This window comes from Condylostylus longicornis, unplaced genomic scaffold (genome assembly GCF_029603195.1).
Source record: "Condylostylus longicornis isolate FDR11 unplaced genomic scaffold, ASM2960319v2 ptg000020l, whole genome shotgun sequence".
Taxonomy (NCBI): Eukaryota; Metazoa; Arthropoda; class Insecta; order Diptera; family Dolichopodidae; genus Condylostylus; species Condylostylus longicornis.
Window position 1 is genome coordinate 1,959,366 of NW_026577989.1, and position 23,749 is coordinate 1,983,114.

At 22.9% G+C, this 23,749-nt stretch overlaps 1 long non-coding RNA gene across 1 annotated transcript in view; it reads right to left on the reverse strand.

Annotated features, from left to right (window-relative positions):
- Positions 1 to 23,701, reverse strand: part of LOC129606685 (uncharacterized) — a 40,805-nt gene extending 17,104 nt beyond the window's left edge. The window contains exons 1-2 of the long non-coding RNA XR_008696772.1: positions 23,445 to 23,701; positions 19,693 to 20,034 (exon numbers count right to left, since the gene is read on the reverse strand). This is a non-coding gene — a long non-coding RNA (uncharacterized LOC129606685). The remainder of the gene's footprint in view (positions 1 to 19,692; positions 20,035 to 23,444) is intronic.
- Between the last annotated feature and the right edge of the window lie 48 nt (positions 23,702 to 23,749).

Sequence of the window (23,749 nt, forward strand, 5' to 3'; positions counted from 1 at the left end):
ATATTAAAACGATTAACATTTCATTTAATAAAAAAAGTCTTTTATATTGCCATAATTATGATTACCATAATGATAACAAAAAAGGTTCGCTTTTCTTTCAAAAAAAAAAAAAGGCAGGTGAAACCACAAAAAAAAAACGAAACATTTTTTTGTTTCCAAAATATTTTCACAAAAACTTTGATTATTTCAAAAAACAGACCCCTAAAAATTTATGAAAGAAAAGAATGAAAATTTCTCTGTCGATGCGCGATCAACAAAAAACTAGAAAAAAAAACCTTTACCATTTTTAGTAATTAATTTTCTAATTTGTTGACTATTTTTTAATAATGTGCTATGGTAAAATTTCACTTGATACACCTTTAAAAAATTACAAATTAAATAAAATCATTATGGTTATTAAAAGCGTGTACACACATATGTAATAATTCCCATGTCTCTCTATAGACATGTTACCTATTGACCTATAACAACACAAGGGAAAAAAATCAACCATATATTCGTAAATTACATAATTACACTGTCCAATTACACAAGTGTTTTCATTTTTATTATTTTACCTTTCATTAAAGATGATACCTTCTTTTTAATCAGACACTAACTGACTATATACGGTTAATAAAATAAAAGCATATACAGAAGACATAAACTACTATAAATTATTAATAAATAAAAGAAGCTAAGTTAAAAACATATGGAGAAAAAAAACTTGTATAATAATCACTAGGTCAGTCACAATTTCAAAAAATTCATCATAATGATTGAACTTTCTCTCTATATAGCACAATTGAAATTTCCTTCAGTTGAAAATTCTAAATTTATAGTTTAAAAGCCTTATAGCTAAATAATACAATTTGAAAAATTTAAAGTATAAGTTAGGAAATTTTTAGTATATTACACCAAAAGTATACCCAAAAAGACCTACTTATTAAAAAAATAATTATGATAGCTAAAAAAAAAAAATTGGAATTATTGAAATCTTACAATCATCGGTTTTATATTAAAAAAAATATTTTAAAAAATATTATAACAAAATGACTGAAATCAATAGTTGTTCCTTTTAGTGTAAGGATATATGGCATTAGAACTCACATATTAAATTTCCAGAAATTCCGTCAATTAGTTCTTTAGATATAGTAGAGAAAGTTCGGTTTCAACACATTTTATTTCAATTAGTGTTCAAGTTGTTTTCACTTTTCAATTTTGACTTTTACAAATTTTGTCATAAATTCTTACATATGTCAACTTTGACACATTTATGTCAAATGTGTCATGGAATGGAAACTAGAGAATGAATCAAAATTCTATAAAAAAAAACTCAAATAATACAAAAATTATCACTTTAGGCCTCAATTTCTACATAACGAATAAAACAACAAATTTATAATACATTTCATAAAGTCAAAATCTAGTAATATGAAAAACAAAATTGTGGTACAAATACATTTATGGCATTAACGGAATAATTTCATACTTTTTTTACTGCGTGTGATCCTCTAGTCATTCATAATTCCTTCAATACCTTTTTGGTAATTTTTTCTAATTTCTTGCACATACCGCAACTTTGTTTTATTTTTTAAGGCTTGATTAATTTCTTAAATCGTATACGAAAAATAACAAGTTGTGAAGAAAAAATATTTTTGATTATAGTGAAAATTTAGAGACCACAAACACACACAGACACACACATGTATTTAATAACATCGCCAAATATAATATTTTTTTTATAATATTATTATAGTTTAATTGTCTTTAATAATATTTTCCCTTAAGGCTATAATGAAAGACAAAGCAAAACACCAAAATAATATTTAAATATTATTATTTTTGTCGAAATGGAAAACATAACAGTTTTTGGACAATAGTCTCAACTACCGTTTAAAAACATATAAGAGAAATAATATTAATTATTTAAAAAATTTATATGTGCTATTAGGGTATTAGAAATTGATCCATAATAATAATATAGCGTGCATGTCAAGTTCGAAAAAAAAAGCATTAAAACATGCATATGACCGGATACATGAGAAATTTTTGGTTTGAATTCCGACTAAGTAAAAACAACAACCAAATTCAAACAAAAATTTTTGCAAATATTTGCGTGTTCAAACATTCACTTAGATATTTGGCAGCCGTTTCAGAAATTATCATGTAAATACAAAAAAAAAATTCCCAAATATAAAATCAAATTGAAAAAGTCTAAATTCAAAATTACACGTACAAATCTAAGACATGTTAATTCACCATATATTCCAAATCCCATTAAACATATGAACGAACATGTATGAATCTCATATGTGAACGTGAAAAGTGAAATTTGTTTACCACTTGTAAATCAGGTGTATTTTTATTTTTTTTTTTGTATATTTTTAAAAGGTATTAACAGTGGAAATAAAAATAATAAAAGTGAAAAAAAAAATTTGGATTTTTGGTGAATGAAATTTATAGATTTTTTTTTTCATTTTCTATTTAAGTACATGTATGTGTATATGTTTGTGGGCATACACAATATTATGTTTATAGACAATATGATTTTAAGATTGATGATGACTTATTTAGATTTTCTAAATTTGGTGAATTTATTAATCATATTATTATGTTTTTCGTTTTTTATAAACTATTGTTGTGTTTTCTATTTTAATTGTATACGGAAATACGGAAATTTAAGTATACAATAGAGTTCATATAATCGATATGTGTGTGCTATATGTTTTCATGCTAATGTTAGTGAATATTTGTGATGTTCGACAGTATTATAAATAGAAAACATAACAAATGATCGATTTCTTTTAATGTATACATACATATATACGCATCGAAACTATATGAATTTTATTAAGGTGATTTGTTTCAATTGTTTTTTATCTAAATTTATAAAATTTTTTAAAACAAAAATGAAAAATTATAGAAATCGTGTTGTTTTTTAAATTAAATTTAAAATTTTAATCTTAATAACTTTCATATTTAGTATGCGTATGTGCTCAACACATCATCATCGGAATTCGTTTTAGGAATTTTCAAACCATCTCCGAATTAATTTAAAATAAAAAATATGTCGGCATGTAAAAATTGAGAAAAATTTGAAAAGGAAATTTCAAATACAGTAGATTTTCCAAAATAAATTAATTAATTTCCATTTGTAATTTCCTAAATTAATTAATTTAATCATATATAGGATATTTGGTACAAAAATATATTAAGAGAAATTAATTTATGATACAGGAAATGCTAAACAAACAAGTTGTGTATTAGATCATACAAGTTTGATAATCTTTGAATAATAAGTTTGATTTCAGAAAAGTATTAATATCAGTTAGACTTTAATTTGTTAAGTTTATTATAGAATTGCACCTTATCAAAATTATTATTTCACAAATGGCAAAGAAATGATTATATCAACATATTTCATTATGACAACAGCTTTAACTTTATTTGAATCTGAATTAAACAATTGTGCAAAACGGAGTAAAATTCTGGATGTAAATGCTGACTACTTACAAAAATGTTTTTTATATCATAGTAATACGAAATCACAAAATATGATTAAGTAATGTTATACAAGCATTTGGCAGCAAAAGTCAATTTATATTATTAGTCATACAAAACAATCATACTTGTATGATTGAGTTTCTTGCTTATAATTGCATATTCAGTAATTTTTTATGTAATTTTTTAAGTTTTTAATCTACTAATCAAAATTTTTCATAATTTTTTCTTTTAAATATTCATTCTATATTCTATTCCATGATATTTTCTAGTATGAAAATCATAAAAACCCATATATGTGTACAATCAGAAATGAATCATTAAAATTTTAACATTAAAATTGCTGTATTTTTTTTCATGGTCATCAAGATCACTTTCGTCATTTCGTGTTCAGGATAAAATGATTATTACTATAATATGTACGCGTATAAAATAAAATAACAAGTAAATAATGTAGATGAGGTCAAAAATCTTTCTGTCATTTAAATTACATTAAAAAAATTACAAATAAGGAATTGAGTATGATAAAAAAAAAAATGAAAAAAAAAAGATAAAATTTTGTGAAAAACCGTGGAGGATTATTAATATTCTTATTCCTGATGAATAAGATAAAAAAAAAAAACTTTTTATTATAAGAATGTGCTTTGGAAAAAAGAACTAAAATAAAAAAATTCATGATTTATCAACAAAATTACAATCAAAATATTTTTATAAAACCGCAGAATGAATTTTAATCATTACAATTTTTTAAATATTCATCTAAATTTTGGAATGTTTTGTATAGATTTAATAATGGTATTTTACTGATTCAACGGGTGTTTTATATAGAATTGACTAAACAAGAATTGAGCGTCTATTAACTCTTTGAAGAATGAATAATCCTGTTTACAAAAATAGGGGAATAATTTTCTAGCATAATACAACATCCGCGTTTAGTTAAACAAATTCTATTTCAATTTTCTGATTCGTTAATTTCAATGACTAATTTAGTAAAATAGGTTTTTTATTTTAATTTCCTTCTAAGAATTTCGAAGAATTAGCGTTTGATATCACCGTCAAAAACTGAAAGGTGAAAAAATATTGATTTGACCAGTAAACACATTCATAATTTTTTTAAGAAAATATTCCAGAAATTTCGTTCTCTAAGCGCCTATGACCTGAATAGCACCTAAAAACAAAATTAAATTTAGAACCGTTTGAATCAATATATTAAGTGAGGGGCTCAGAAGCAGAGTGGCGAAAGCCACAATGTGGATTATGCTACTTTTCTTTTGAAAAATCAGAAAATTTTTACAAAATCAGTATTACGCCACTCTGCTTCTGAGACCCTCATATTTACTTACATATATTCAATAGTACCTTGTATGTTTTTTAAACTACTCAATTCAAATTTTAATTGAAAGGTATCGGAAAAACTTTATTCATATTTGAAAAAATTTGTAATTTTTTACCTTTTTGTTTTTTAATTAAATTTTCTATAAATTCTGCTCAATTATTATTTTTTATTACACACTCCAATCACTAGAGAAAATTCACATTTTTATGCACCAAAAACTTTTAACATCAATGAAATGAAAATGAAAATTATTTATGGCCAATTTCATAAGATTTTCAATTACTTTTACTCTATGTATAAATAAATTAAGTAATTTTTCGTAGATAGAACCACGTGTCGGAATGTTAAAATTATCAATTCAATAGACGACAAATACCAGGATTAATTACAAAACTGAATGAAAAAAAAAAAAAATTTAAAATTATTGATGCGAAAAGTATAATTGAAATTGCTTATTGACTCATTCTGTCAAGGTGATCGACTTGATTCATTCGTGTATTTAACACTTACTTTGTATTATAATACGAATAAATGGTATAAACAGTTAACGTTTTAATTGTAATTTAATTGAAAAAAAAAGAAGAAAAAAAATAACTAAAAAAATTTTTTGTTTTCTTTTCTTTTTTTCTGCATAAAGCTAATGACAACATTAAAATTCTATTTTGACATTTTGATAAAAAAGTACAATTAATAAAAAATTTCACTTTAAATTTAAAACTTTGTTGACATATCAAAAAATATTTTTACATATGTATTTATACTTATATGTACATAAAATGTCATCAATGAATACAATTGAAAGCTATCGTTTACGCATTTAATACGAAAGAATTTTTCGCAAACAAAACAAAAAAATCATCTACAAACTGTCAATTTCACAAAATTGATTTTAATGACTTTGCACATAAAATATTAAAATGAAAAGAAATTTCCCTTTTGATACAACAATGAATGTTTTCGCATAGACCACCAATACGAAACGATGATTTGATTACACTTGTCACACTCTCTTTTCCACTTTTCTCTTTATTCATTAATTTATACGTAAAGTGTTTGTACATCAGAAATGGTAAATATGCCTTTACTTTTTTGCATTTTATTAAATTATGCAAAATTTTTATTTATGCAAAAATTGAATTTTTTTTTTTTATTTTTTAATTTAATTTTTCATTGCTTCTTAACATTTGGTGGGGCTGGTTAATTTTCACCTTGAGCGTGACGGGTTTAATAATAAATAACGCAAGGGCTAAAATAATGAAAATTTTTCATGCTCTTCTGTTAAATTTATGACTGACACAAAATTTCAAAACTAAAAGTGTAAGAATAAAGAATAAGAATAACGGCAAAAGAGCACAGATTCAAAGAATTATGCATTTCAAAGTCTAAGAGAATTTCTTTTTTTTTTCTTATACATCGGCTAAAATAACCCGAAAACAAAAATCACGGAAGTTTAATGACTTTGCGGTAAAAATAATCGCAAAATCAATATACGCAGTTTGAAACAGAAAATGCCCTAAATGCCATAACAAAATTAAAATTTTATACCCATGTTAAAACCTCTTTCATATATACATACATACATATTTAAAAAAATTGTTCCAACAGGTGATTAAGATTTTTCAGGATTGCAATCTGAAACAATATAATTATTCCACATTTTCTATACTTATTCTACATTTTTAATTTGTTCACATACTCAAGCGCGTTTAAAAAAGATTACATCAAACGTAAAATAAGAATTTCACGAAAAGTAAAGAAAGGTGGCGCAAAATAAGATTTATTTTAAGAGATTTCTTTCTCTAAATCCCTTTTATAACAAACTTGACACAAATTTTTTATGCTTTTTTGATTTATAATAATTACATTTTTGGTGAACCTGTAACCAAAACAAAAAATCCAATCATAAAACCTGCAAGCAATTATTAAATTTTAAATTTTTTTTATAAAGTTTTTGCAATATTTTCAAATTTTACACAAACAATTGTATACCAAATGAAAAAAAAATATAAATTTCATGGATTTTTTAAAAAAGAACCCCGAAAAATCCGAAAAGGTTCAAAGTGCAATAAAAAACCATCATAACATTTTTCATTTTTCCAATTAAACGCCGAATTGAATTAAATTGTTTCAAATGGTTGTACATGTATGTAATGTGTATGTATAAAAAATTAAAAAAAAAATAAATTTTAAATGCGTGCACACAAAATCTTTATTGCATCTTCAAATATAATTCAAAGATTTATTGCTGTTAAAGCTCGTTTTGATACCTGTAATAATAATATTGATGATTATTATCGTAAATTCAATTACATAGTGTAACCATATGATTTGATTCGTTTGACTTGACATTTAGAATATTATAAATATTAAAAACGCGTCATGAAATAAGAAAACTAATTGTCATGAAAAATATTATTTGAGACATGAAGAAAATATTGTGACAAAAGTGACATTATGTAAAAAAAAATCTCAATTAAAAATTAGTGACAGTTAAAAACGAATTGATGTTCCCTTTCTTTCTAAAGAGTATTTTCATTTGTTGTCTTATTCTCAATTTCTTAAAACTGTCAAAAAGTCAAGAGTACAATTTTTAACAGGAGAATCTTATCTTGAGCAAACCTGTTACGTCAAATGTCAAAATATAAAATATTTATTTGTAGTTACTTATTAGATTATAAATGTTATTAAAGCTATCAGCATTTTCAAATACCAATTATAATTAAGTAAACTAATTAATCTCTGAAATATATTCATAAATAAATACACGCACACTTACATATATACGCAATGGTAACCTTATGAACAAAAATCATGAAAGGAGTAAAATAACTATACGTCGTAATCAAATTGCATGCAACTCTTGAATATCCCGTTTTTTAGAATTTGCAAAAAAAAATCATTTATGCCCACATACAAAATACATGCAAAATAATTTCAGCTGTTCTTTGAAACATTCACGTATGTACATTATAATACGTCATACATAATATATATGTATATAAATAATGATGATAGCGCTATAATCATGTTCTTCATACATTCAAAAATTATACTTTTCTCATTCCGGATCTAACAATTTGTTGTATGTTCATTCATATATGTAGGTATGAATGTGTGCTTGGAAATGTGGTATGTTTACCTTAAAGGAGCATGGATATAACAAAATAATTTCACATAAAAAATTATACACATATTCATTTACACTAATGTATATTTTTAGATATTCATGTTATACACATGATTTTTTCATTATTTTGTATATGAATCTAGAAATGAATTGAATACTCGTATGAACATTGAATACTTTAATTACTGTTATCTATATATGCATTTATTCATTATAATTGTACGTACATACATACGCAAATAGTAAATAAATTTTTAATTACATACATATGCATTTAAGTAGGAATTTGTATATAATTATGGTAATATCAGACATCAGGTTTAATTTTAAATCAAAACTCAAAAGTATTAGTATGATTGTACAAATATAGAAAAAAAAAATTGAGAAAATGTACATACATATTTGTAAAATAAGTTAAGTCTTAAGTTTCACTATTTTCATTCATTGGAAAGATGGAAGGTATTTTTATACCCTGTAGTGTAACAACAAAAATATTATATTATATAAATAAAATAAAATGCTTTTGCATTAAAAATCAATGTAACCACATCTTGCGAACTATGTATACCAATGCCTAATATAAAACATACATACAATTATACATATAAAATAATATAGAATATGAACTGGTTTGTATGCGCTTCAAATTTGAAATCTTACAATACAAAAATGTAACTTGTTGCAACTTTGATGCTGACATCGGAAAAAAATTCAACTATCTTTCTATATATGTATATTATGTGCATTAATTGTTCAAGAAAAATGTACATATATACCAAGTACCAACTATGTATATATGTATATAATAGAGATAGAGGAAAAAATATCATAGATATAAATAAAGTGATAGTGTTACAGGTGTATACCATGAGCGATGCACCTTGATGGCCTAATGACTTTAAGATTTTTGTTTTTCTTTAATAATTTCGTTCTCTTTTACTCCTTTTCAAGCTATATTTTGATATTGCTATTATAATACTGTTATTATTATTATTGCATATTTTTATGTGCAGTAAGTTTATGACTTTGGATTAGATTTGATACCTTGTTGTTTTAGTTTTACTTTTATTCAGTTATTTTAGTTTTTTTTCTGCTTTTTTGTAGAAATATGTAGTTTTTTTTTCCTCCAACAAGTTCTTCTCTGCTTTACCAATATAATAAAATATGGGTAGGTAAATATATGTAGGTAAATATATATATATATATATGAGAGTAGTATACATATGTATAGGTATTTAGTAGAGAAATAGTTAAATTGATAGATGGATTGTTGATTATTATATTCCTGTATATATATTTATGTATAAAGGTAATAAAATGTTGATATTAAATATAACTAGTTTTTAATGAAAATGAGAATGAGAAAAATTTTCGTGATAACCTAATTTTTATGTTTTTTTATACTTCTAGACTATTGATATAAAGTGCAACAGGTAGATTAAATATATAGAAGAAGATTTTCTTTTAATATGGTTTTTAGAGGCGCTCATACTCATTCTGTTATATTGCAATATTGCATAATATTTTGATGTTTTTATAATGTAAAAGTAAAAAAAAAATTAGCAAATTTTTATTTAATGAGAATTTTTGTTTCTTGATTTTTATTTTCTTTAATTTAATTTTTTATAACTTTTAATTCCTGTTTTAGCTTTTATATTTTAAATTAATTTAATGAATTAATTTCATATTTTTATATGAGTACAAAACTATGACTGAAAATTCAAGTTTAGCACAGATCAATTCAAAACTTGCAAGAAAAGGAACATATACATCATGTAAGTAAAATAGAATTAAAGGAATTAGCTGATAAATCACCAAAGTGCAAGTACTATAGCCCCTAATAGCTGATGAATTACCAAAGTGTTACATAGGATGAACTCAAACAAATAAGCAGCAGCTCATAGAGTGCAAGCAAAGATTTTAAAATTTTTTAATTTAAAGAATTTTTAACGTCTGTGGTGCAAGTTAATTAACACACCCATGGCATAGTAAACCATTTATTGTTCCCAAATATACAAAATCAAGGTATTCGAAATTTATCTGTGATATCTGGCACAATAAAAGTACATACATATGTATACAAGAATTTATAACTGGAAATTCAATACAAGAACATATTTTTTTACATATAATTTTAGTGTGTCTTAAATCAAATATGCACAGTATTTTACGGAAATATTACTCACTATGTTATCGAATAGCTGGATGACAGAATCGACGTCAATTGGTCGGATTCCTAAAGCCAAAGTTTTAAGATTTTTTTAAAGATGTATGTTGCGGCAGTTTTATGTACAGAAATCAATACAGGAGTCACTGTAAAATTAGAATTCAAAAGCTAAAATAAAAGAAATGAGGTTCGGAGTCGAAAATAAAATTTAAGTTTGAAGATTTAAATCTAGTTACAGTACGGTTTTAACATATGTATGTGTGTACCTAAAATAATAAATTTAGGGTGAAATTGTTAAATTTTTCTTACATTTTTATAAAATTTTCGTTTCAGATTATATTTTAATATCAACTTCTAAATTAAGTACTAAAATATTAAAATAAAAAGAATTATGTACTTACATATGTATGTATGTATGCACAAATATGCAAATATAACATGTTTGAAAAATTTATTTCTGCAATATTTCTTGTCCATATATGTATAAAATATCCAGAAATAATAAATCACTATATTAAAATAAAGTTCCTCTTCTTTATATCCAAAAATTTAATGTGCAGGAAATTGTAAAAGCAATTAAAATAAAATCTATATAAAAATTTTTCTTTGAATAACTCTTAAAGATTTATTATTCCAGAATACATTTTGTAATACATTTTTTTGCCGATAGATGACGGAAATAAATGACAATCATATTAGTATTCGCGTATGACAGCCGAAATATTCAAAATATTTTTAATATATATAAAATTATACTGAACTAGATTTAACACTTCGCGCTAATATTATGTAAATTTCAATTAACGGAATTCTATAAAAAAAAATTGTCAAAACTAAAACAAAAAAAAAAACAGTACATTTTAGTACCAAAAAATGTCTATATGACACCTAGGTATAAAGTATTGAGTTTTTTCGTTAAAGGTACGCCATGAACAGTACACGTACCAATGTGTGTGTTTACACAAAATTAGTAATAGTTTAAACTCAACTTAATTGATAAAATGACAACATTATAAATTTTAATATTTTATTTAACTTGTTTAAATTTTTTTTTTTGTATTTTATTTTTTTTTTTATCGGAAACTGGTTAGTTTGTCATTTTTATTTCATTATTATATTTTGTACCGGATTTTTGTTAGTTTATAATTTTCTATATAAAAACTCATACAAACATCAGTATAAAATTAGCAACAAATTATTATTTTAAACTAGATTTCAATCTTCTAAATTGAAGAAAAAACTAAAATCAAAATACCAAAAAATATAAATAAAACAAGAAGGTCTTATTAGATTTGAACACAATAAATAAAACTAGATTTATGATTATTATTATTTAAAAACTCAAAATAAAAATGGTTTTATAATACAAAATTATAAAAAAAAAATGTTGAATCTGCTTTTTGAAATCAAAAATCAACAAAAAAATCACTATAACTAGCAATAAAAAATAAAATTGACTTTTTTTTTATTAAATTAATAATGGTAATGATAAGCTTTTATTTTTTTTTACAACTCATTTTTATTCATAAAATTTTGAAAAACAAGTTTTTCATTTTTAAAATCAATTTTTTCTCTAAATAAAAATTCAAGAATTTTTTCAAAAAGCAATTCTATAAACAAAAGGCCTATAGAGTATGAAACTGATCTAACCTCAATGTCTCAATTTTATTAAAAATTTTTGTATTGTGTAGAGATAGGCAGAAACCACGTTAAATATTGTAAGCGTGCAAAATTAAATTAATTTCAAATAAAATAATTATGTGATTTTAAAATGTAAAAATTAAAACATAAAGAAATAGAAAAAAAAATCAAAAACAATCGCATGTTACGGAAATATTCAAATAGAAGAAATAACAAAAATCTTCTTGTTTTCTTGAAAAATTTTCCTGATTTTTGACAAAAGAATTCTAAAACTATAATTTTTTTTCTGTTCTTTTCGTGTTCTTTTCTTATTAATTAACTTCCTAATTTAGAAAAAAGTATAAGAAGAAAACAAAGAATTCTTCTTAATAAACTGAAAAAAAAATTTATTTATTGTTTTTTATATTTTTTTAACCAAAATTTTAAATTCTTGTCGTACTCATTTATTATTTTTATTTCTTAAGCACGATTTTCCAAAAAAAGAGAGAAAATGAACGCCTACAGCACTAAAAGAATTTGTTAAGAAATAATATTAAAATTTCTATCATTTTCAAATTAGGAGTAAAATTTATTTAAAAAAAATTGATATATTAAAAGAACATTATTTTTGTACGATCGCTTTAAAATATTTTAACTAAATAAAATGCTGCTGAAATTTAAACCATTTTTTGGTAATTTTTGGTTATTTAAATAATATTAGTTATAGTTTTTAGTCCTAGGTTTCATATGACACATTTTAGTACAAACCGATATTCATAAATTACTCACATTTATTTGAGCATTATGTGAACACTTATTTTTTAAATTATGTCAAATTTGAAATTCATATTTTCGCTGTCAAAGTTATTGAAGGTGGTAATTAAAAAATGCAAACACAATTTACAATATTAACGCAATTTAACTGTTTTCATGTGAGGGCAATGTTATTTTTAATGGTCAATCTATGCTAACTATGTCCCAATAGTGAAATATTATAATTTCATTATTACTTTTGTATTGGCAATGCATCAATCAATAATTCTCTAATTTTTTTTTGCAAAATGAAAGTAAAAATTTCAATGTCAAATCAGTTAAATTTCACTTTCATTCCACAAAAGCACAACAATTCAAGACAATGCAATGTTGTTCAAGGTAAACAACTTACACTTTTTATTTAACATGCAAAATATCATAAAAAATTATAATTGTGACAAGCTTTTTGAATAAAAATTTCAGAAAAAATTATGAATTATGAAAATTTAATAAACTTGCTGTCATTTCATCATTTAAAATTTTAAACCATAATTTTTTGCCATTATATTGAATATTTCGTAAAGGAGCTTCTGTATTTTCACCCGAAATTCAGTAAAAACAAAAAACAAATTAGTTTCCAATTGGAAAAAAAAGGGAAAAATATAAGTATGTCATTTATATTTAGAAACCGAAAGTAAAATTCGAGCTTTTATAACCTAGTCTAATATCGCTTTCTTTTGACATTTTATTTTTAACTTTTATTTTATGTCTTTTTTTTTCACCTCTTTTTTTTGAGGATTTTTTTGAAATTTTAATTAGTTATAAAATTTTTATGTTCATTTTTTTTTAAATTTTTTTTTTTTTTTTTAAGAATATTTAACCTCATCAGTTTTCTTTTATTATTAAAAAACATTAAAAAAATCTTGTTTTCACTTTTTTTTCTGAATATTTTGTGTGTTAAAGGTACAGTGATTTTAAGATTGTTGAAAAATAAAAACAGAAAATTATTAAAATACATCTGCATATAAAAATTTTGAATAAAGATTAAATTTGAGACAAGAAAAATAAGACGTTAACTTGGCATAAATGCTGAACACCTTGTTATTTGATATTCCCCCATATCACATTTATTTTTTTTATAATTTTTTTTATTAATATTTTAGAAAAAATGCCACACTAACGTAATGTCAAAATATTATTAAAAAAAAACTTAAATGTTTTTAAAATTTTGCTAAAATAAAGTTGAATTGGTACGTTGCCTTAAGACGATCTAATTTGACGTTGCATTTAAGGGATAGAAATAATTATGCGAGTAGCGCGAAGTGATTGTATCCAAATGTTCTCTTACCTGTAAATTAGCTACACGCCTAAGCAACGTTTTGGAATTTTTTAATTTGAAAGCGAATTTTTGTTTTTTCTTTCTAATGTCAAATTGAAAAAGTTCACATTAAATGTCGGCTTACGCTGTGTGTTCAATTCGCTTACCTTCTACTTCCACATCTAGAAACGTGTCCTACGCACTACCCATTGAGGTTTATACTTAAGCTAAAGTTGATTCAACTTTTTCAGAGAAAAAAAAATATATGTATAGAAAATCAGAGCAAATCCAAATTTTTTTATATAAAATATTTGGACGCGTATTACTTTAGTGCACGTAAGGGGGAACCAATGAATTCAAGTCATTCCGATGGCGTTATAGGCGGACTATAGACATATTACATTAATAGGTTGACATTATAATATATCTTTCCTTTTCCTTCTAATGGAAAAATTTTATATTTTGGGAACTCAAATGTTTTTGACAATTTAGTTTTTATTGCAACTACACTTAATTAAACTAAGTTCAGTTTATGAAATCGCGGGAGGTAATGAGTAAATTTTCGTTTTTTTTATAAGAATTATTAAATTTTAAATGATCGAGTTAAATACAATTTTAAGTGATCAAATATAATTAAATTAAAATTATAGGAACTATAATATAAAAATGAAATATAAAAAAACCTATTCTAAATACTTTTCTGCACAATTCCGGAATATGGCGTACGTATGTATTTTGGCGGGACTTATAGCTATATTTTAACGAAATATTTCCGAGAATTTTCTTATATTGGATAAAATATCGGTAAAATATGGAAAATAGTAATTAAAATTCAAACAGAAGAAAGTTATTTTACAAATATGTCGGCATTATACATGTATCTACATATGTAGAAATAAAGTTCACACGCGCATTATGCTTTCTCGTCAAAAATGTAATATTTAACAAAATACAAATTTAATATTACGAGTGCTGAGCATAAGATGTAGCTAAGCAAGTCGAACAGTACAGATGTTATCCAGCAATGTATGCATTTGTATGTATTCATTTAACATACATAAGTAATTTTAACTAACGTTTCAACACACCAGTTTAACAACGGGATATTACACATTTATCAATATTAATAATGCAAATCAAAAAGTTGTGATTAAATCAAATCTTTTGAATTTTTTAATAATAATAATTTTTGAATTTAGATTTCAATCAAAATAACTGTATATAATTAATATGAAATCTCATTTTAAAGTAACAGTTTTTGTTTAACTTGATTTTTTAATAATGTGGTCATTTACATACATACATAAATGCAGCTGATTATAATATTATCACCATAATAAAGCATATTATAAATTATAGATAATAATAATAAACAGAAATTAAGTATTATTTAAAAAAATTATAAGAAGCACAACAAAAAAACGAAACGAAAGTGAATTTATTTTAAATAAATTAAAAATTTTATCAACTTTTTTTTTAACATTAACATTACATAAAATGTTAAAAATTCAATTTGTATATGGAGTGGATAACAACAATATCAACTTTAATAATACAGAGTGAAACAAGATGAATATTTTATTCCAAAATTCGAATGAAAACAGCAAATTCAGAACAAAACACCAGAAGAAAATAACCCGGCGATAAATTCAAGCATATTTAAATCAAAAATTATCCGCCCCATCTTGTTATAAATTGAAATAAATTCATGTATGGTATTATGGAAGTTGATGTTATATAATACGAACATAGTTAACGGTATGTAGCATAAATAAAATACATATAAAAAGAAAATCATATCAGAAAATTTGTTTTTTTAGCCAAATATTGCAGTTCAAAATTGAGTAATAAACGAGAAAACGTACAATAATGAATAAATGATCAAATTTAGGCTTGCTGACTTAAAAAACAAAATCTCAAATCATAACATTAATTTTTCATCATTCTGTATATAAATTTGTTATACATACTTTAATACATTTTCATATCATGTCACCCAATAGGTCACTCAAAATTTCAAAGTTCATGCAACACAGTATGATGGTTTTTTTTTTTGTTTGGGTTATAAAATTTTTTTATTTATTGCTTTATAAATCTCAAATATATTTTTTTTATTTTGTGATAATTATTATGAATTGTAATATTAAATTTGTGAAATTTTAGTCTCTGTTGTTTTTGTACTCCTCCTTTTTCCAATTTGTAATAATAAAAAGGCGGCAGCATTGGCTATTTTATGTGCTTTTAATTCGAATATTATGCAAATTTCATTTATATTAATTTACATACATTAAATTTGAATATAAAACAAGAAAATAAAAAGTATAATATTTTATTACATTGCAAATATTTTGAGAAATGAATAAGAAATTTTCTTTTTTTTTAGGCTTTACATAAATTCTATCACAACTTGTGACATCAATATTTTTTGATATGCGATCTTTTAATATTTTATTTTCTTTTAATTTTTTGATTTTTTTTAAATAATGATAAATGAGCATTTTGTAATATACAAATTGTCACATAAATGAGGCTTATAGGGTTTACAAATTAAAATATTATCAAAAAGAAAAATAAGAAATTGAGTTGGTTAGTGCTACTTTGCAATCTGGTTTGTAGGTCATAAACAAAATATGAAAAAAACAAAATGAGAAATTAATAATTTATTAAATATTATTTTGTAAAGATATATGAAAATATTATTAATTTGATAACCTAAAAATTATTAAATTAATAAACCTTTGTTGAAATATGAGATGAAGATCATCTCATCTCATAATATTGTGAATATTGTGAATCTCATAATAATAATATACATAAAAATTAAAAGAAAACAAGTTTAACAAATAAATTTAATACTTAAATAATATGTGAAATTTATTTTAAGTAACTTATTTCGACAATAAATATCTACACTACATGTATAAAATAAATTTTATACTTAATTTATGATAGTATAAATTTCATAATTCAATAAAATTTATAATTAGTAATAATTAAAATATTAAATTAATTTTTTGTGAAAAATATGAGATTTTGGAATTCAATTAATTAATTAATTTGATTTAATATAGGTTGAATATGAATTGAATTTTCTATTATTTAAAAAATTTCACATTCTCAGTGGTTTTTATAAAATTCCAAAATCTAAATCGGTGAGATTTTTGAAAATGAATTGAGCTCTAACACATAATGAATAAATATTAATAAAATAATGCCAACTATATAAAACGGCAAATTGAATCATGTCATATTAAGAAGGATTAACTCAGTAACGATCTTTAAACGAACTCAGTAACGAACAAGTAGGTAAGTACAAAAAATTTTTCTATTTTAAGTATATAAAAAAAATTTTTCAATGTAAACATTTAAAATTTTCTAAGTTCACAATAATTTCAAATTGATTTTAGCTCATAAAATTTCTGGACATAAACTATTAAAAATTTAATTAAATTCTTTTGTAAAATTAGACTGATCACCGCTCGATCTCATTTATTCAAAAGATCTCGTATCAATTATTGAAAATTGCAATTTTCATTAGAGTATGATATTAAATAAGAACCGTTATGTGCTGAACTATAACATTTTCCCATATTTATATTAAATCTAGTCTCATTTTATCAATTGTCTAAACAGGAATTTACTGATATTAGAGGAAGGCATTCAATGAAATTAAAATATTTTAGGTTTATAACAGGATTACAGTAATTGGATGCCTGAAATATGAATCACACTTGCAGTTTTAAATTAAATTAATTAAAAATTTCATTCTAACAAAAAAAAATAATTTAATGAAGAAGATCGTAAATGTTTAGAATTGCATACAAATAAAATTGCATTTAGCAATTATTATTAAAAATATTGCGAAAAAATTTATGACTCAACTATTTTCAGTGGGTGATTGCGGCAATACACATTTTATTTCTTCAATTTAAAATCTTTAAATTCATAATCACCCACTATTTGCATATGATTTCAAGGCGTATTTCAATTTAAATTTATATTTTTTTTTTACATTTTAATTTAATTGTTTGAGTTTATTAAACTTTTACATTCATATTAACTCTTATAGAACTTTTAACGTTACAATTAATTTTATTCAATTATATATTTTTTATATATGGGATCTTTGCGTAGTGCAAAATTACAAAAAAAAAATTCTTTAATTTTCTAATTAAAATACATTTTATTTACAGTTTTTTTTTTAATTCCTCTTATTCTCAACGACTTGAATTCCCAATTAAAGTAAAAACCTGTGTAAAAATACAAAAACCAATAAAAAAAAAGATCATACCTTATTTATTCTAAATAGATAATAAAAATTCAACAGCAATTCTTTATTCCTGCTTCCAATTTAGTAAAGCAAATTCACTCAAATCTTTATATATACATACATACTCATATATATAATAAATTTATAGAAAAAATTTAAAGTAAAAAATCAATAAAATCAGTAAAAAAATTTACATTTTTAAGAAAAAAAAAAAAAAATGCGAATTCTCTCCCTCCTTAATATGAAAATTTGCATAAAATGAGCTCATCATCATCATCATGAAAAAAAAAATCGTCAACCACATTATTGCCTTGTACTCGTATTCGAACAATGTAGATAAAATTTGAAAAGAATTCCAATAAAATCTAAGTATCGCAGTCAGTTTAAATATCTTTTGTACATTGAATATAAAATTAGTGATTTGTTTTTAATAGTTTGACAGAATAGAAGCTGACAATGTCCAATCTATAAATGTGTCCTTTAAATTTTCTACATAAATATACATACATATATATATATGATTGTATATTTTAGTAAAACAAATAAGGAATAAAAAGTAGATAAAATAAAATAGCCCGGATCTTATGATATTTTATGAATCACAACAAAAAATTACAATAAAATGTTTATTTATTTAACCCGTTCATAGTGTTTGTATCATAAAATAAGATAAATTTTTTAACGATTAAAATAAATGTCGAAATTAATTAAGTAAATTTTGCAATGTAATTCCCCTGAATACCCTCATTTATAGTATTCACTGGCCATCTATTATACACAGAAATTGATTCTAAAATTTTTTCGACATACTGGTAACATCAAAAAAATAACTGAATTTTAAATGTCAATTGCCTTAATTAGTTCAAACTCAGCCATAGATAACATATTTTTGATTCCTTCTTTTTGTATATTCTGCATCAATTGTAATAAAGTGTGAAATTTTTAAGATAAGTTGCCAAACGTCAAAACTGAAAGTCAACTCATATGATTTTGACAATGTAAATTTTAAATTCGTTTTTCTGTAAATTTTTATTTTGCAGTCTTTAAGTAAAAGATAAGATAAAGTTTAGAGATTGTTGAAGCGCAATTCGAAGATTGATTTTCGTAAAATCTGGAAACCAGGGTTAGTTAGCGTTAAGATTAACTCTAATGTTAAGTGACGTAGATAATTAATTTTTTTAACGGTAACTATTTTATAATATTAAAAATCTTTTAAAGGGTTAAATAAAATTTCTCAAAATAAATATATATACAAAAATTTTATATTCTTTTTAAGCTTTCGTAACCAACAAAACATACAAAAAAAAAAAAAACAGACAAAAGACATCAAAACTAGAATAGCAAATTATTTTTTTTATTTTGAAAAGAAGAAGAAAAAAAATTTTTTTTTTAATATTTTTTGTCCCCATGATAACGACAAAAAACTAAAAAACCAAAAGACAAAAGATAAAAACAAAATAAATAACTAAAAAAAAAAAACAAATTACCCACGATTAAGAATGAAAATTATTGTGCGTTTCAAAATAGCTTTTCAATAATAGTCACATGTATGTTTGTACAATTGTACACATTCTGTTTAGTTTACTATAAGTTTATACGTGTATAGATACTAACTTACCTTGTAAATGGGCATATCCAATTAGCGATGACAAAATCACAAATGAAATTGTAAGCCAGTAGTAATTGTAATGATGATACAAAGAACTACAACAGCTCCTTCTGGTGGCGATTGTATTAATATCCATTTTTTTGTCCCTATCTAACATTATTGTTATTATTGTTGTTGTTTTTGTTGAATTTTTATTCACTTCTCTTCTTGTTTTTCTTATTTCTTTTTCTCTTTTTTTTCTATTTCTAGCGTAAATATCTTTTGCCTCTTTTATTTATTATTATTATTTTTTTTTCGTGTTTTCTTTTGTTTAATTCACTTTACGATTTATTTTTATTTTTTAGTTGTAGGCTTTTTGTTATGTGTTTTTTTTTTATTTAAATTAAAATAAGTAAGAAAAAAAAAATAATAAGTACAAAACAATTTTTTTTAATTTTAATTTTAAACTTTTAAATAAAAAAAAACACTACTAAACAAAAATTCATTGTTAATTTAATTTAATGAAAATTATCAAAAGAAAAAAGCAAAAAAAAAAAAAAAAGAGTGAGACAGTGAATGAGAATGAGACTGCGGTGAAGAGATAAACAGTACTTAGCGTAAATCTTAAATTTAATTGAAGACTTTTTTTTCTTCTTCTTCTTCTTCTTCCTCACTTACCCTTTTTCTGTTATTATTTTTTTTTTTTTTACTTCTTTTTTAACTAGCTAAATTTTTTACTATTAAATATTTTTATTGGTTTGGTTTCTTGTACCATGAATTTCATTTAGGTTAGGTATAGCTTTTATAAATTATTCAATATTTGTTTTTCTATCTAACGCTTAGGTTTTTATGGTATAATTTTTGGGGTGCAAATAACAAACCTACGCAAAGATTTGAAATTTTGTTGTTTTATTTTGTTTTTTTTTTTTTTTTTTTGAATCTATAATTAATAATTTTTTTTTGTATCTTTGTTGTTTATTTTATAGTTTTCACTTAAAACTTGCTGTATATGTGCATACATTCATGCTTTCTTTAAACAAAAAATTGCTAAGTGAATTTATAAATACTTATGTGTATCTACTTAAAAAGCTTTAAATAAGAGCTAAACAGATAACGTATTAGAAAATAAAAACTTAATTTTAAAGATTTTTCTAAATTTGTTTTATAAAAAACTACTTAACATGGCAACACTAACAATCTTCTGTATGTGTATATTATTGAATGTAGAAGTGTCAATTTTACTCGAATGTACTGAATTTATTGTCTCGATTAAAATTTTATAACATAAGTTTAAAATTTAAGAGGCCTCTTTAATTAAAATAATTGCGGCTAAAGAAATACGCCAATAATTTGATATAAAATTGTAAGTTAATAGTATTAGCATAATTTAATTAGTATAAAATCTTGTAAGTAGTGCTTATTGAAATATTTAGTATAACAGTTAATATGTATGAATTGAAAATAGCTCACAAAACAACAAAAGAATCCTTTTATATTATGATATCCAAAAATTAAGTTTTTCAAATGAAATTCGATTATTATTAGAAACCCAAAAATTAAACCATATTACAGGATCAAATCAAATTTGAGCTCATATTCTATTTTATAATTTTAAATAGCTGATGTTTAACTACAAAATATAAGTAATAGTTACCGAAGACTCAAACCAATTATATTTAAATGTTTCTAAATTACCAATGTAATAGAAGAAGTTTAAATATTAAAATTTCAAATACCATACGTTAGTGTGGCATTGCTAAAACAAATTAAAAAAAAAAATATTCAAAAATGGTTTTAAATTTGTTTTTGTTTTATTCCAAATGTGGCTTATCGTCTTATATTTTTCACTCTGATTATTGTTGAATATAAATTTTAAAGTGTTAATTTAAAATGATATTGTTGTATAATATCTGTGTACTGCGGCTTAATCTTAAATATGTAATTCTCTACTTTCATCACATAAACTTTAAATAAGATAAATTTGAAATTTTTTTGGTTGAAATGAAAAATAAATACTTATACCAAATGCAAATAATAATAATGCGAACGCAATCGATATCAAGTATATTACGACATCTATGGGCCATATTATTTCCAAGTAAAAAATAATCAAAAAATTGAAATTAATCTAGCGGAAATTAAAGGGAAAATAAAAAAAAAATTCAAACCTTTTTTTTTATTAAAATTTTTTACCTGCGCCAATTCTAAGCAAAAAAAAAAATTTGTTTTTTCCTTCCATTCAAACATTATCTACTTAAATCAGATTTATGGCATACAATGGTTATCCTTGATTTACGATCATTTTTCATTCAAATCCTTAAACATGAGCACAATACAATGGAAATTTTTGGTTTCTACGCTATTTCGCTTCCATTCTGGATTTTGGGAATTTATGATTTATATTGTAATTATAAAAGAAACCCCTTTTCACTGCCTTTTATTTTTTTTTGGTAATATAGCTGCGAACTTTTGTTTTAATAAATTACACAATAGTTTTTTCAAGAAATCCAATTAAAAATTATGGTGATGATTTAACCAATATTAAAATAAAACAATGATTGAATAAAAGAATTTGTAAAAAAATTTAGGGGAAAAATAAATTTTTTTTTCTCATTCTGAAAAAATATTTTAAGATTATTAAGATTATTAAGCGATTTAGCATAAATTTATTATATATTATTCATACATAATTATATTAGTCATTGAAAGTTCTTGTAATTATTGTTCATCAGTACCACTTGAAAAGTAAAAATTCTCAAAAATCTTTAAAAAGTTGTCTGTCATTTGAAAATGAGTGTTATTCATTGGACATTCTACATTTTCTTGTTCAAATAAAGTAAGAATGAATTACAACCAGGATGTTTTCTGGACATACGTGTAATTGCCCTAAAATTGTATTCTATATATTATAATTGCAGTGAGGGAATCCTAATAAGTAGTTAAAAGAACATTCACGGATATAAATATATTTATATAATTTGTAGATTACGGCTGTAATTAGAAGACGATCATTTATATTACAAGAGCATAAGAGATCTTGATTTTTATAATTAATTTTTTGTTTTATTTTATAAGTAAATTTTTAATTTTAATTCTAAATTAAATTTAAGAGTATATGGCAAAAATATTTTGAAAAATATGTTTTTTATTTGATATACGAGTACCAATGAAATTTTTCAAATATTTTTTAAAATATTGTTTTTTTTAATATTTTGAATTTTTGCAATAGTTCCTACATAATATTTGTAAACCTTAAATTTCACAAAATTCTTAGGTACTACTATTTATTGTAATTTTTTAAAATTGCCCTAGATATGAACACGTCTATGTAAGATAGTCACTTATTCTGGTATTTAAAGTTTTTCTTAAAAAGTTTGAATTATTAAATAAATTAAAGGATCTACATATAAGAACCACTAAATTTTAGAGGCATCAAATTGCCGTTTTCAAGGAAAACTTTAATTAAAATCTGAACTTTTGACCATTTAAGTAAATTATTTTTTTTTACAAAACTGCTAGAAAATACTCCAAAAATTTTGTATCTCACTCTTCTTTTCAATTTTTAAAAAATTTAATTTTAAAACAAAAATTGTTTTGTATTTTATTTACGAAAACTAAAATTAATTTTGGGACTCGATTAATTTAAAATTTAGATTTTAAAAGCACTTGTAAAAATTTCAAATTAATTTTTATTCAAAAAAAAAATTTTTTTTATCTTTCAAAATTTTTTAATTATTTCAAATTTTCTATTTGTTTTTCCTTTAATTGCAAATCTTTATTACCCTTACTACACAAATGGAATCAAATCCAAAATAGGTTTTTTTCCACTTTACAAAAAAAAATTATTTTGATGCGTTCCACTTTTTAAAATAGAATCCTTTGAAGGAATTGAATATTTTATTAAATCAAGATTTAACACAAAAACCAAGAAAAGAAACGTAAAAACTTAAAGCAAGTGTAAGCCCGCTTTTAATCCAAAAAATTTTTTTAAAAAATTTTATTTTATTTTTTTTGGAATTTTAACACAAACAGAATAAAAAAACCAGAAAACGACGCAAATATTGTTTTTTTTTGTTTTTTGTTTTTT